General features: G+C 42.1%; 1 pseudogene; it reads right to left on the bottom strand.

Annotated features, from left to right (window-relative positions):
- Positions 1–12,340: 12,340 nt before the first annotated feature.
- On the bottom strand, positions 12,341–13,797 carry LOC119039391 (protein arginine N-methyltransferase 2-like; annotated as a pseudogene).
- Positions 13,798–14,092: the final 295 nt, after the last annotated feature.

Raw genomic sequence — 14,092 nt, 5'->3', positions numbered from 1 at the left:
CAAATAACCCCAAAAGAAGAGTTGCTGGATATCCCATAATGAATAAAACTGCTGATAGGAATGGAAAAAGTTTATGGAGGATTTTTTAAACCCAAAATACCACATGTGGAGTCTGAACATTTTATTTATACCTTTGCCTGATACTTTGCCCATGCACACTGGATTAAGGAAGAAATATATGGCTGCCTGTTGGCCTAGAATTCTCACAGGCATTCCCCACTGGCCTGAAAAAAGCACTATGGACCTGTGGCCAAAAACTGATCTGGAGCAAAAAATTCCTTTTCAAGTCAAAAGGAAAACTAGTAAGAAAAGAGAATAAAATTTAAAATAGTAAGCACAGTCTTGAATATTTTGTTTTGGTTTCAGGATACTAATAAAAAATCAGCCTAAATGGCCCCTTCTGGCATAAGATTATAAGATATAAAATAAATCAATGTATTACTTATTAATAAGATAAGAATAATATATTTCCTCTTTAAAAACCTTGATGGATAACCTTTAAGATGTTTTCAGGGTTATGTTTAGGCCACACACATACATAATGGACAATATTTTCTCTCCTTTTTCCCCCCAAAAAAGAGCCAGTTTTGCTTAAAATAGAAGGAGGTCTACAGGTCTTGCATTTAAGCATTTTTATCACACAAAAGTATCTTTATCACAAGGAAATGAAAACCAAAGCTAAATACACGATGGCATATGTTCACATTCACAAGTGATGTCTGTGAACAAAGAGGAGTTGCTCAGGCACCCTTGGTCAAAATAAAATTTCCTGTTCTGGCCTTCAGGATTCCAGAAGTGGTGACAAATCTGCTAAGAGCACAGAATTCCAATTCCGATCTCTATTTCACCCCTCCTTCCACTCAGACATCCAAATGTAACTTGACCTCAGCAACTTGAAGCCCTCTTTTCCAAAGGGTAAATAAGTGGAAGGAAGGAGTCACACATGGTCAGCCTAGAGTAACAGGGAAAAAAGAGTGTCCTGCCTGTGAGCATCCCCTCCACTGGAGGTAAGAAAGAGAAAATACCCAGCACTTAGAATCTCTACTACCACATAGCCCTCTTTTGAGAGCAGAGCATGGCTAGAATAAGAGTGAGACAAGGAAAGATTATTGTCTACTATGAACTATGCTATATCATGGCTATTTACCAGACAAGGTCTTCTCTCTAATTCTCACCACAGCCCTGCAAGGTAAGTGCTACATTATCTCTACCAATGTGAAGTAAACAGAATTTAGGAAACATTAAATAACTCACCTAAATCACTTGTGCAATGGCTCATCTTATGTGTCGACTTGGTTAGGTAACATTACCTAGATATTTGGTTCAACACCAGCCTAGATGTTGCTGTGAAAGTATTTGTTAGGTGTAATTAACATGTAATGTCCTTTGAGTAATCAGTATCCTTTGAGTAAAGCAGGTTAACCCCAGAATGCAGATGGGCCTCATCCAACTAGTTGAAGGTCTTAAAAGAAAATAGACTAAAGTCCCAGAGGAAAAAGAAATACTGCCTCCAGACTGTCTTTAGTCACATGCTACAACATCAGCTCTTCCCTAAATCTCCAGCCTACAAGCCAGCCCTACAGAATTTTGACAAGCCAGTATCCACAATCATGTGAGCCATTTTTATTGTAAATCTTCACTGTTCCCCTCTCCTTCTTCTTCTCCCTCTACAGGAAATTCTGTTTTTCAGGGGAGTCTGACTTCTATGTCCTGCCACTACTAGACCTAGAATTCAAGCATGGGGACTTTTGCTTTTTTCATGGCATGTGATCACTGAAAAATTTATAGACAGTGCATGTAATCTACTCCATTATTTTTCAGGGCATATTTATAAACATGTCCTACATGTATAGTTCTGTAGTAGAGTCTACATACAGATATCATACAGAACAATACAAGCATGGTCCCTGTTCTCTCAGAGTTTAGTAATGACAGCCAAGCAACTGTGTGATTGCAAGAGACAGCAAAAGGTGAGGGTTCCAAAGGAACAAGAAAGATAGTGAAAGATTGATAGGGGATTAAGAATGATTCTTAGAGGAAGTTAGATATTTAAATTGAGAGCTGGAGAATGAATTTGAATTAGCCAAGTAAAAAGGAGGAAGATTATTTGGACGGAAGGAACTATGTGTGCGAAGATTCAGAGAGGGGATGGGAAACTGAAGGCAGCCCAGTAACCTGGTGGTGTGAGCAGTTTGAGAGGCAGTGATTGGCTGGAGGAAGCAGAGCCAGTTCTTTTTTGTAAGCTGCCAAGGCTTGTTAAACTGTGATGTCATCCTGGAGTCCAAAGGAAACATGGAAACACTTTCTCTGGAGTCACGGTTAAAGATAACTGTGGCTAAATATGATTATGACTGAGAAGGACACCAACCAGGACTCAGAAATAACAGGTGCAGGTGGGTACAGTAGGTGAGACTAGAAATAGTAGACTTGTCATACCTGGTGGTTCGACTAGAATTTTAAGTTTAGGGGAAGTGGAAAGGGGTCATATGGAAAAAGGAGCAGTCTGGGGAATAAAGACAGCAAATGAAATTTGGGTTTGTTGAATTAGAGATTTCTGTGATGCTAGGAAAGGGATATTCAAATATACCTTTGTCCCCACTTCTCTCTTCTAAACTTCTGCTCCAAGAACCACCCAGCTACCATTGCAACAGTTAGAAAGCATTCTTACACATGCTGGACTGTTGTGGAGGGCCCAATCTCCTTTGGTCAGAGAATAAGCATGGCTGTGACTGCATATCAAGTCCTAAATCCCAACCCATTAAATGGAAATAAACTCTTCTCCCAAATCATCAGCTTTGGCTTTTGCTTTCGAGGTAGGATAGTAAGAAGCTAGGAAAATTCCTTGGCGAATAGGATGGGGAAACTGAGACAGATAGTTGAACAAACTAGCTGAGCAATTTACAGTCCAATGCAGAAGGTCACTTCCCAAGGGATACTATCTAGGCTCAGAAAAGCAGCAAAACAAGGTGGGTGACACCAGGACCAGCTGCAGTGTCTCGCTCCATGCCCTGGTGCTGACCAATTAGTAGAGCCAATGGCTCTAAAATGGCACACCTAGAAAAGCTGATGAATATTCTATTGAGATCTCCCCTAAGACCCCTCCAAACACCCAGCCTTTAAAACCTTAAAGACAAGGAACCCAGTTCATGCTCTTCCTCCTGGGAACTCTCCTGCACCTTTTCCTTTTCCTTCTTCTTCCCTCTCAGGCTTGCATCTCCTAAACTTTAAGGGTCCCCAGGAAACTTGCAACCAGGGGAGAAATGGACAGTGATAGCTCCTCCTAAGCTAACCTCATGAATCTGTCTCCAAGGTCCCCTTTTATCTGACTTCTCAGGGAACAAAAGCAGCCCCACTTAGGATCTATTCTGTAGCTTCTTCTCAACCTTTCCTTGTTTACTGTCCCTAGCTTTTGAAAGGGTCAGCTCAGTTTCCCAACCCACCAACCTGCTCATAACCCAATCAGGCCAGTTTTCCAACCTGCTGGAGTTCCCGGGATGAATTTATCCTGATGTGCTTGGTAGCCCACTGCTTAATTAAAACCCTCTTCCACCACACACAATAGATATCTGATGCCAGCCATAATGGCCCATAGTTTCACTGACCCTTGTCAGACTGTACCTGGGACAGCCCATCCATTTACCTAATCCATTGTCCTGACTCACATCCTGAAACCCTGAGGCAATTGCCTAGAAGAACAAGAGACTAACCGCTCCCCTATTTTCCCAACAAACCCTCCAGAGCTTTAAAAAAAAAGCATTCCTGCCTTCCCCTGGGACTGCAGTCTGTCCAGACTCAGCCCACCTGTAAGCACAGCATCAAATAAAGGCACTTGGATCAAATCATCTGGCTCCTCTCATCTCTGTCTCTCATGCACTTTTTTTATCTCTTTATTTTCATTATTATTATTTTTTAAATTTTTATTTAGTTATTTTTCAAGTACAGTTTTTTTTGTCTATTTCTCCTATCCCGGCCTCCCCCGCCCCTTGCTCCCCACCTCCCTCCCATTTCCACCCCCCTTAGTTCTCGTCCCTGTGTCTTTCCTATTTGTTCCTCCAAATCCCTCCCCCTTTTTCCCCTTAACTTCCCTTCCCTCTCCCCTCTGGTCGCTGTCCCCTTATTCTCTATTTCAGTGTCTTTTTTTCTGCTTGCTTTTTGTTTTGTTATTTAGCTTCCTGTTAAAGGTGAGATCATATGGTATTTGTCTTTCAACATCTGGCCTATTTCACTCAGCATAATGCTTTCCAGTTCCATCCATGTTGTTGCAAAAGGTAGGAGCTCCTTCTTTCTCTCTGCTCCATAGAATTCCATTGTGTATATGTATCACTATTTTTTGATCCATTCATTTACTGATGGGCACCTAGGCTGCTTCCAACTCTTGGCTATTGTAAATTGTGCTGCTATGAACATTGTGGTGCATAGGTTCTTTGATATTGATGTTTTAGGATTCTTGGGATATAATCCTAGGAGTGGAATTGTTGGGTCAAAAGGCAGGTCGAATTTTATATTTCTGAGAATATTCCATACTGTTTTCCATAATGGTTGTACCAGTCTGCAATCCCAACAACAATGAACTAGGCACCCCTTTTCCCCACACCCTCTCCAACATTTGTTGTTTGTTGCTTTATTTATCATAGCCATCCTGACCAGTGTAAAGTGGTATCTCATTGTGGTTTTAATTTGCATCTCTCTGATAGCTAATGATATTGAGTATCTCTTCATGTGCCTCTGGATTTTCTGTATGTCCTCCTTGGAGAAGTGTTTGTTCAAGTCCTTTTAATTGGGTTGGGTGTCTTCTTAGAGTGGAGTCGTGTAAGTTCTTTGTATATTTTGGAGATTAAACCTTTGTCTGAGATACCATTGGCAAATATGTTTTCCCATACAGTTGGTTGTCTTGCTAATTTAATACTGTTCTCTTTAGCCATGCAGAAACTTTTTATTTTGATGAGATCCCATTCGTTTATTCTTTCCTTTATATTCCTTGCTCTAGGGGACATATCAGTAAAAAAGTTGCTGTGTGAAATATCTGGGATTTTCTTGCCAGTGTTCTCCTCTAGGACTTTAATGGTGTCATGGCTTATATTTAAGTCTTTTATCCACCTTGAATTTATTTTGGTGTATGGTGTAAGTTGGTGCTCAAGTTTCATTTTTTTTGCACGTAGCTGTCCAGTTCTCCCAACACCATTTGTTGAAGAGGCTATCTTTACTCCATTTTATGTTACTGCCCCCTTTGTCGAATATTAATTGACTGTAGAGAGTTGGGTTGATTTCTGGGCTCTCTGTTCTGTTCCATTGGTCTATGTGCCTGTTTTTATGCCAGTACCAGGCTGTTTTGATTACAGTGGCTTTGTAATACAGTTTGATATAAGGTATTGTGATCCCTCCTACTTTGTTCTTCTTTCCCAAAAGTGCAGCTGCTATTCTGGGTCATTTATGGTTCCATATAAATTTTTGAAGTGTTTGTTCTATGTCTGTGAAATATGCCATTGGTACTTTAATAGGTATTGCATTGAATCTGTATATTGCTTTGGGTAGTATGGACATTTTGATGATGTTAATTCTTCCAATCCATGAGCAAGGTATATGTTTCCATTTATTTGTGTCTTCCTTGATTTCTTTCTTCAAGGCTGTATAGATTTCTGTACACAGGTTTTATACCTCCTTAGTTAGGTTTATTTCCAGATATTTTATTTTTCCTTTTTGCTATATGGAATGGGATTTTTTCCTTGACTTCTGCTTCTGCTGATTCATTGTTGGTATACAAAAATGCCTTTGATTTCCAGATATTGACTTTGTAACCCACTGTTTTGCCAAATTCATTAATTAGTTTGAGCAGTTTTTTGGTAGAGTCTATAGGATTTTCCATGTACACTATCATGTCATCTGCAAACAGTGACAGTTTTGCTTCCTCCTTTCCTATTTGGATGCCTTTTATTTCCTTTTCTTGCCTGATTGCTGTGGCTAAAACTTCCAATACTATATTGAATAGAAGTTGTGAAAGTGGACATCTTTGCCTTGTTCCTGATCTTAGTGTAAAAGCTTTTAGTTTTTGCGCATTGAGTTTGATGTTGGCTATAGGTCTCTCATATATGGCATTTATTATTTTGAGAAATGCTCCCTGTATTCCCACTTTGCTGAGTGTTTTTTTCATAAATGGGTGTTGTACATTATCAAAAGGTTTTTCCGCATCTATTGATATGATCATGTGGTTTTTGTCTTTGCTTTTGTTTATGTGAGGTATTACATTGACTGATTTGTGAATATTGAACCATCCTTGCATCCCTGGGATGAATCCCACTTGGTCTTGGTGTATGGTATTTTGGATATATTTTTGGATTTGATTTGCCAATATTTTGTGGAGGATTTTAGCATCTATGTTCATCAGTGATGTTGGCCTGAAGTTTTCTTTCTTTGTTGTGTCTCTATCTGGTTTTGGAATTAAGATGATGCTGGCTTCATAAAAAGAATTTGGGAGTTTTCCATCCTTCTGGATTTTTTGGAATAGTCTGTGGAGAATAAAGGTTAGCTCTTCCTTGAATGCTTTGTAGAATTCTCCTGTGAAACCATCTGCTCCAAGGCTTTTGTGTGATGGGAGTTATTTTATTATTGTTTCAATTTCTTTTGCTGTTATTGGTGTATTTAGATTTTCTGCTTCTTTTGCATTGAGTTTTGGAAGATTGTATTTTTCTAGAAATGTGTCCATTTCCCCTAGGTTTTCAAATTTCTTGGCATACAGTTCTTCATAGTAATTTCTTACAATCCCTTCTATTTCCGTGGTATCAGTTGTAATTTCTCCTCTTTCATTTCTGATTGTGTTTATTTGTGTCCTCTCTCTTCTTTTCTTGATGAGCCTACTTAAAGGCTTGTCTATTTTGTTTATCTTCTCAAAGAACCAACTCCTGGATTCATTGATCCTTAGAATTGTGCTTTTAGTTTCTATGTCATTTAATTCTGCTCTAATCTTGGTTGTTTTCTTCCTTCTGCTTGCTCTGGGCTGTCTTTGTTGTTGTTCCTCGAGTTCTTGCAGGCATAGTGTTAGGTCATTTGTTTGAAATGTTTCTATCTTCTTTAGGTAGGCCTGTATTGGTATAAACTTCCCTCTCAGGACTGCTTTCACTGTGTCCCATAAGTTTTAGGTTGTTATGAGATCATTTTCATTTGTTTCCAGAAATGTTTTGATTTCTTCCCTAATTTCATTCTTGACCCATTTGTTGTTTAATAGCATACCATTCAGTCTCCATGATTTTGGGTGCTTTGGGTTTTTCCTTTGTGGTTGGTTTCCAATTTCAGTCCCTTGTGGTTAGAGAAGATGCTTAGTATGATTTCAATTTTCTTGAATTTTTTGAGGCTCGTTTTGTGTCCTATCATGTGGTCTGTCTTTGAAAATGTTCCATGTGCATTTGAAAAGAGTGCGTATTTAGCTTTCTTGGGATGAAGGGCTCTATATATATCAGTTAAGTCCATTTCATCCAGGGTGTTGTTCAATGCCACAGTATCTTTGTTGATAATTTGTTTGGAAGATCTGTTCATTTTTGACAGTGGGGTGTTAAAATCCCCTACTATAATTGTGTTGCTGTCAATATCTTTCTTGAAGTCCTCTAGGATTTTCTTGATATAGTCAGGTGCCCCTATGTTTGGTGCATATATGTTTACAATGTTAGTATCTTTTTGGTGGATTCTTCCCTTGAGCATAATGAAGTGACCTTCTGGGTCTCTCTTTATGGGCCTTTTTTTTAAGTCTATTGTCCGATATGAGAATTGCTACCCCAGCTTTTTTTTCTTGTCCGTTTGCTTGGGAAACTTGTTTCTAGCCTTTCACTTTTAGTCTGTGATGGTCTTTTGTCCTGAGGTGGGTCTCTTGTAGGCAGCATATGTGTGGGTCATGCTTTTTTATCCATTGAGCTATTCTGTGTCTTTTGATTGGAGCATTTAATCCATTTACGTTTAAGGTTATTATTGATAGGTACTTATTCATTGCCATTTTTGTACCTGTGTTCCTCTCTGTCTCCCTCTTTTCCTTCCTTCCCTTAAAGCAGTCCTTTTAGTATTTCTTGTAGAGCTGGTTTGGTGGAGGCATATTCTTTTAGTCTTCTTTTGTCTTGGAAGCTCTTTCTTTGGCTTTCTATCTTGATTGAGAGCCTTGCTGGGTAAACTAGCCTTGGTTGTAGGCCTCTGTTTCTCATTACTTGGAATATTTCTTGCCATTCTCTTCTTGCTTGGAGTGTTTCCATTGAGAAGTCAGTAGCTAACCTTATTGGGGCTCCCTTGTATGTTACTTCTTTTTTCTCCCTTGCTGCTTTTAAGATTCTCTCTTTGTCTTGGAATTTTGCCATTTTGATGATGATGTGTCTTGAAGTGGGCCTCCTTGGGTTCCTCTTGGTTGGAACTCTTTGTGATTCCTGGATTTGTATGACTTTTTCTCTTATCAAATTAGAGAAATTTTCTCTCATTACTCTTTCAAATATGTTTTCTATCCCTTGTTCTTCTCCTTCTGGTATTGCTATTATTCGGATATTATTACGTTTTATATTGTCTTGCATTTTTCTTAATCCCTCTTCATACTTTCTGAGACTCTTTTCATTTTCTTGCTCTTTCTGTGAGATGCTTTCTACCTTGTCCTCCAAGTCACTAATCCTGTCCTCCGCTTCATCTATCCTACTTTTTAAACTTTCTACTGTGTTCTTCAATTTGGAAATTGTGTTCTTCATTTCCTCTTCTCCCTTACTGATATTTTCTATTTCTTTTTTCATGTTGATGTAGTTTGCAGAGAGATCATTGTTGTTCCCCTGTAGTTTCTGGTAGTTCACTGTGAGCTCTTTGAACTTCGTGATAACCAGTAGTTTGAATTCACTAGCTGATAGTTGATTAGCTCCTATTTCATCTAACATTCTTTCTGAAGTTTCTTCTTTTTCTTTCATTTGGGGATTATTTCTTTGTCTTCCCATTGTTTGAGACTCTTGTTGTTAGTCTCAGCTTCTAAAATTGGTCTGTTCTGAAACCCTGGGTTTATCGTGTGAACTTCTGTGGTATGATACCTATGAAGTTAAGTGGTACAGACTCCTTGAAGTTTCTTGATGTTCTCCGTCTCCACCTACTCTCACGCTGGTCCTCTTGCTGGTTCCCGCGTTGGTCGCCTACCACTGCTAAATGTCTGGACTCTAGTAACCAACTCCTCCAGTGCCCAGGCCCATTACTAGGGCAGTGGCACAGGGGCCAAGAATGTCCGGGCTCCCGTGGCTAACTCCTCTGGTGCCCAGGCCCACCACAGGTGTTTGGAGTGTCTGGCTCTGGTAGCTGACTCTTTGGCGCCCAGGCCCCTCTTTATGGCAGCGGCACAGGGGCCTCTAGTGTCCCTGCTCCCACAGCTGACTCCCTGCGCCCAGATCCGTCGCTATGGCAGCCACACAGGGGCTGAGAATGTCCCGGTTCCCGTAGCTGGCTCCTCTGCTGCCCAGGTCCGTCACAGGGGTTTGGAGTGTCCTGGCTCCCGTACCTGACTCCCAGGCGTCCAGTCCCTCCCATCACTATGGCAGCGGCATAGGGGCTGAGAATGTCCCGGCTCCCATAGGTGGCTCCCCGGCGCCCAGGCCCGTCTCTATGGTGGTGTCACAGGGGCCTCCAGTGTCCCAGCTCCTGCAACTGACTCTTCTGTTGCCCAGGCCCGTAGCTATGGCAGCGGCACAGGGCCCGAGAATGTCCCTGCTCCAGTACCTGACTCCTCTGTTGCCCAGGACCTTCACAGGGGCTTGGAGTGTCCAGCTCCAGTTCCCGTACCTGACTCCCCGGCTCCCAGGCCTGTTGCTATGGCGGCAGCAGAGGGGCCACATGTGTCCCAGCTCCAGGAGCTGACTCTGTTGCTGTCTAGTGTTTCAGCATCTGTCACAATCTCTAGTCTTTTAATTTAATAAATGCTGGGTAACCGATGGTTTATTGTGCTTTTTCTCTATAGCTCTTCCAGGATTTTCATCCATGAGTACAGGAGCTAGAATCAGTTCCGTGCTACTCAGTCGCCATCTTCCCAGAATCCTTCTCATGCACTTCTAACAGCTTTCATAAACATACTCTCATAATCACATAGACTCATATTGTGAAATCTTTCCTGCACAAACTCAAGAACCCACAAACTACTGGCCCACTCAAAGACAGGTCTCCTTCTCAGTAACACTTTTTTTTTTTAAAGATTTTATTTATTTATCTTTAGAGGGGAAGGGAAGGAGAGAGGGAGAGAAACATCAATGTATGGTTGCCTTTCATGCATCCCCTGCTGGGAAGTGGCCTGCAGGGAACTGGCCTGCAACCCCGGCATGTGCCCTGACTGGGAATCGAACTGAGATTGTCTGGTTCGTAGGCCCGTGCTCAATCCACTGAGCTATACCAGCCAGGGCTCAGTAACACTTTTGCTGAAGATTTATTAATCTGGAGACATGTTGCACAAAAATACACGTGATCTTTCTATGTGTATTTGACCAAGACTAGTCCTAAACTGACCTTAAGCACAACCATGTTCTTCCCTATAGTTGAGATATGTTAATAGCCCAACCTGACCCTTCCAGCTCCAAGTTGCAGAGGGAAATGATTATTCCTGACCCAGCCACTTCAGGCTTTCTGCCTTCCTGCTGTCCTGGGCCTACCACAGAGCAGGAAACTTCACCCCTTAGAATCTACCTTATACTCCCAACAATCTACAGGCTCCTCTTTACCTCTTAACAGAAGTTTAGGGAGGACTGTGAATGAATGTGGTCTCAATATTCTCTCACCTTTAACTGGAACATAATCCACAAAAGAAAAATGCAAACAAAATATAACCAGAGACATTGAAATTAAGAACAATCTAACAATAGCCAGAGGGGGGAGGAGACAGTCGGGAGAAGGGTTTTCAGGAACTACTATAAAGGACAAAGACAAAACCAAGGGGAAGGGTGGAAGCAAGGGAAGGAGGTGGGTTTGGCTGGGGTGGGGCAAAATGCAGACAACTGTAACCGAACAACAATAAAGTAGTTTTTTAAAAAGGATGATTCTGCTCTTTGTTAAAGACCAGAGCTAGGCAGGGTCAAGGCTAAGTGCTTTGGGCAATGGGCCATAGGAAGCTGCCAAAAGCACAAGTGAGGAGCTACAGCCCCTTAGGAAATGAGTGATCAGCTTCCTGGAGACACTGCAAACACAGTATTTAAAACTTCTTGGGGGCATTCTCTACGCACCACCCTTTTAGCACAGGCTGCTAGGGGGTGATGAGTAAAAAGTGAGAAAAGATAAGAAAGATGAGGGCACTTGTTCTCTTTTCCCTCTAGTTTAAATATCAGCATTGCTTGATGGAATTAAAGGCAGGCAGAAAAGCCACCATTTTTTAACCATAAAATCCTTGAAAGAGAGCAGTTCACCTCTTTTGGGTGCAGGTGAAGAGCTTAAATTGCTCCTAATTTGTTTTCCTTAGCTTCTGGTTGGTGCCCTCCCCAGCTCCCTCTCCTTGACCTTGACTCAGGCTCCCCTCCTGCATTGTGGTTGCAGGAACTAACTGCCCAAGAATAGGTGTTGCAGAGCTAGTGGCCCTGGCTCTGGGCCTTCAGGATAAGACAGTTATAGAGCACAGCTGAGAAGGCTCACACACAGGGCTGAAAGCAGGCTGGCCCTCCTGACCCTGTGGCCCTGCCAGGAATGGCCTCCCCAGAGCACTGTGGTTCCCCTGCAGCCCATCAGCTGTCCAGACTCAAAAAAAAAAAAAAAAAACGGCAGCTGTCTGTGATCTGATATCTTCTCTGTTTCAGATCCCTGACACTGCCAGCCAAAGACAGCAGTGCCTCTGTGGCCATGCCCCAGTTCATACCCCACCCCACCCCCAGGAGGCATAGAGCAAAATGCTTCTAGGGAGGGAAATGAGGTTGAGGTACCTCTCTGCCTTCCCCTGTGTGGATCCCAGTTTTAAGGGGAGAGGAGCTGGAGAGGTGAACAATCAGAACTTTGTTGGGGATTCTTTAGTTTCAAGAAACAGAAACCCTCTGAACCCAGCTCTTGCATAACAAAGAGATCGATCCTTAATACTTCTCCCCCCAGTATTCTGCAGATCACAGGACTGGTTTCCCATCCCTGCTCATACATTTGTTGTAAAGCCAAATGTGTGGTCCCTTCTCCAAATGCACAGGAAATTATAGTTTGTATTTTGTGCAACTACCTCACTTCTGTATTCATCATTCTCTCCTTATTTTCTCTTTGCCCAGTTCTTCACACGTTTTAATTTACTTTGATTATGCTGCTTTGCATTCTTTTTGCTTCTCTAAATTCTTTTTTAGCAGAAAGAGGGAAATTAGCCTTCCAGGCCATCAATCATCAGTTTGATCTGCTGGTTTCCCTACTCCCCCTTAAACCCAAAGCCTTTTGAAAGATGGGTCTGTGATAACCTCACTTCTTCAGGCCTCCTTTTACTGATGTCAAGCTGAAAGGAGCAAATGGAGTTTTAGAAGATAAATTTTTAGGCCTGAAGTTGGGCTGTGACTTGGAGCTTCAGACTTCAGATTAGGTTCTCACAGTCTAAGTGGAAAGAGCTATGGACCTAGTCTGTCACTAACCACATCTTTTGAAATGCTGTGCACATTTGTGGCCCCAATGTCTTCATCTGTGAAATGGAGATTAAAAATAGCAGTTGGATGTGAGGAGACTGTCTCTCCAGACCTTGCTCAGCTCCTACCTGGTGGCAGCACTGGGAACTGCTGTCCCAGAGTAACTGCCTTGCTTACACAACTTATTCCTCAAACCTTTGAAATGTTAAAAATGGGCAAAATAACCTTATAAGACAAGAGAAGGATTCCTTTGTTAGCTCTGCTGAACTAGAAATTATTGTCATAGAAGCAAGAATTAATATACAGATCTGATGGATCACTTGTTATTGTTATAAGTAACTAAACCAAAAAAACTCAGTGTTATTTTCCAGAAATATCCTCTCTCACAAGACTTCTTTCCTATTTTTCCCTGAAAAAAAAAATGCAAGGGCAAATGACAGAATATATTATTACTTGTAGGGAACCGATCTGCCTGGGAATGGCAATTTGTAGCTCAGCCTTATTGAAAAACCCAACAGGTTGTTGTGGTGTGAGGTGCAGTGTGGCTGTGGTTGGCCAGATGATCCCACCTTCTTCAGCCAAGATCATGAACTCAAAAAGCAGGCAAGTCCCCATTCACTCAGACACCACCATGCCCTCCACCTTCTGCTGGAACATGGTGATGATGTCTGCGAAGCCATTCTGCATGACCAGCTGCCCTGTATGCCGGGCCATCTCCCTGGCCTCCACTGCGTACACTGCTTTAGGCTGTGCATAATGCATACAAAAGAGACTGATAATCCTGGGCCCACAGCCGACATCCAGAATTACTTTGTCTTTGAAAGACTCCTTGTTCTGCAGAATCACGTGGTCGTATTTAGTTGTTTGTGGCTGGTCTGTCAGCATCTCCAAATGAAGTTTCAGGGTTCCCTAGCAGCCAAAGTACTCTTCATCCTGCCATGTGTCCTTGGGTTGTGCTCCTCCAAGGTCCTTCCCCAGGTGGTTTGCTGGTATGTACCCACAGCAACCAGAACACTCACCCCACCACCAGTCAGTGGTAGTTTGTCTCAGGAGGGGAATTTTCTCTCCTCTCAGAAAACTGTGCTGCATCTTATCAGTGGCAGAATAGTCTGCGATGGCCACAAATTCCTCAGAGTACACTCCCTACCCCAGCTGCTCTGCACAGTGTCCCACAGGTTCTTCTCCCTCCTGAGATTTACTTCCAGGGCAGTCACCTGATGTTGCCATAATTCTCTTAGGATCTGCCACATAGCTGCCACTTCTGTTTCATCTTCCTCTCCATTTCTCCCAGCTGCATTCCTCCATGGAGTTCCTGTCCCCACCGCCAGTGCAAAAGGGCAGTGGCTCCTTGCATTTGAAAATTATTTTCCCAGGGTCATGTAAGAAACTAGCAAGTAACAAGCTTTGTGGGATCTATAGAAGTCCTAACTAAAAACAAGGAGGGAAATGTAGGAAACCAATCTGCCTGGCAATGGCAATTGTAGCTCAGCCCTATTGAAAAACCCAATAGGTGCACTATGGAATGCAGGAGCCAAACCCATGGA

This window comes from Artibeus jamaicensis, unplaced genomic scaffold, assembly GCF_021234435.1.
Source record: "Artibeus jamaicensis isolate MK-2021 breed Jamaican fruit bat unplaced genomic scaffold, CSHL_Jam_final contig_311, whole genome shotgun sequence".
Lineage (NCBI taxonomy): Eukaryota > Metazoa > Chordata > Mammalia > Chiroptera > Phyllostomidae > Artibeus > Artibeus jamaicensis.
The sequence above is the reverse complement of the archived record's forward strand: the minus strand, read 5'-3'. Positions and strand labels throughout refer to the sequence as shown.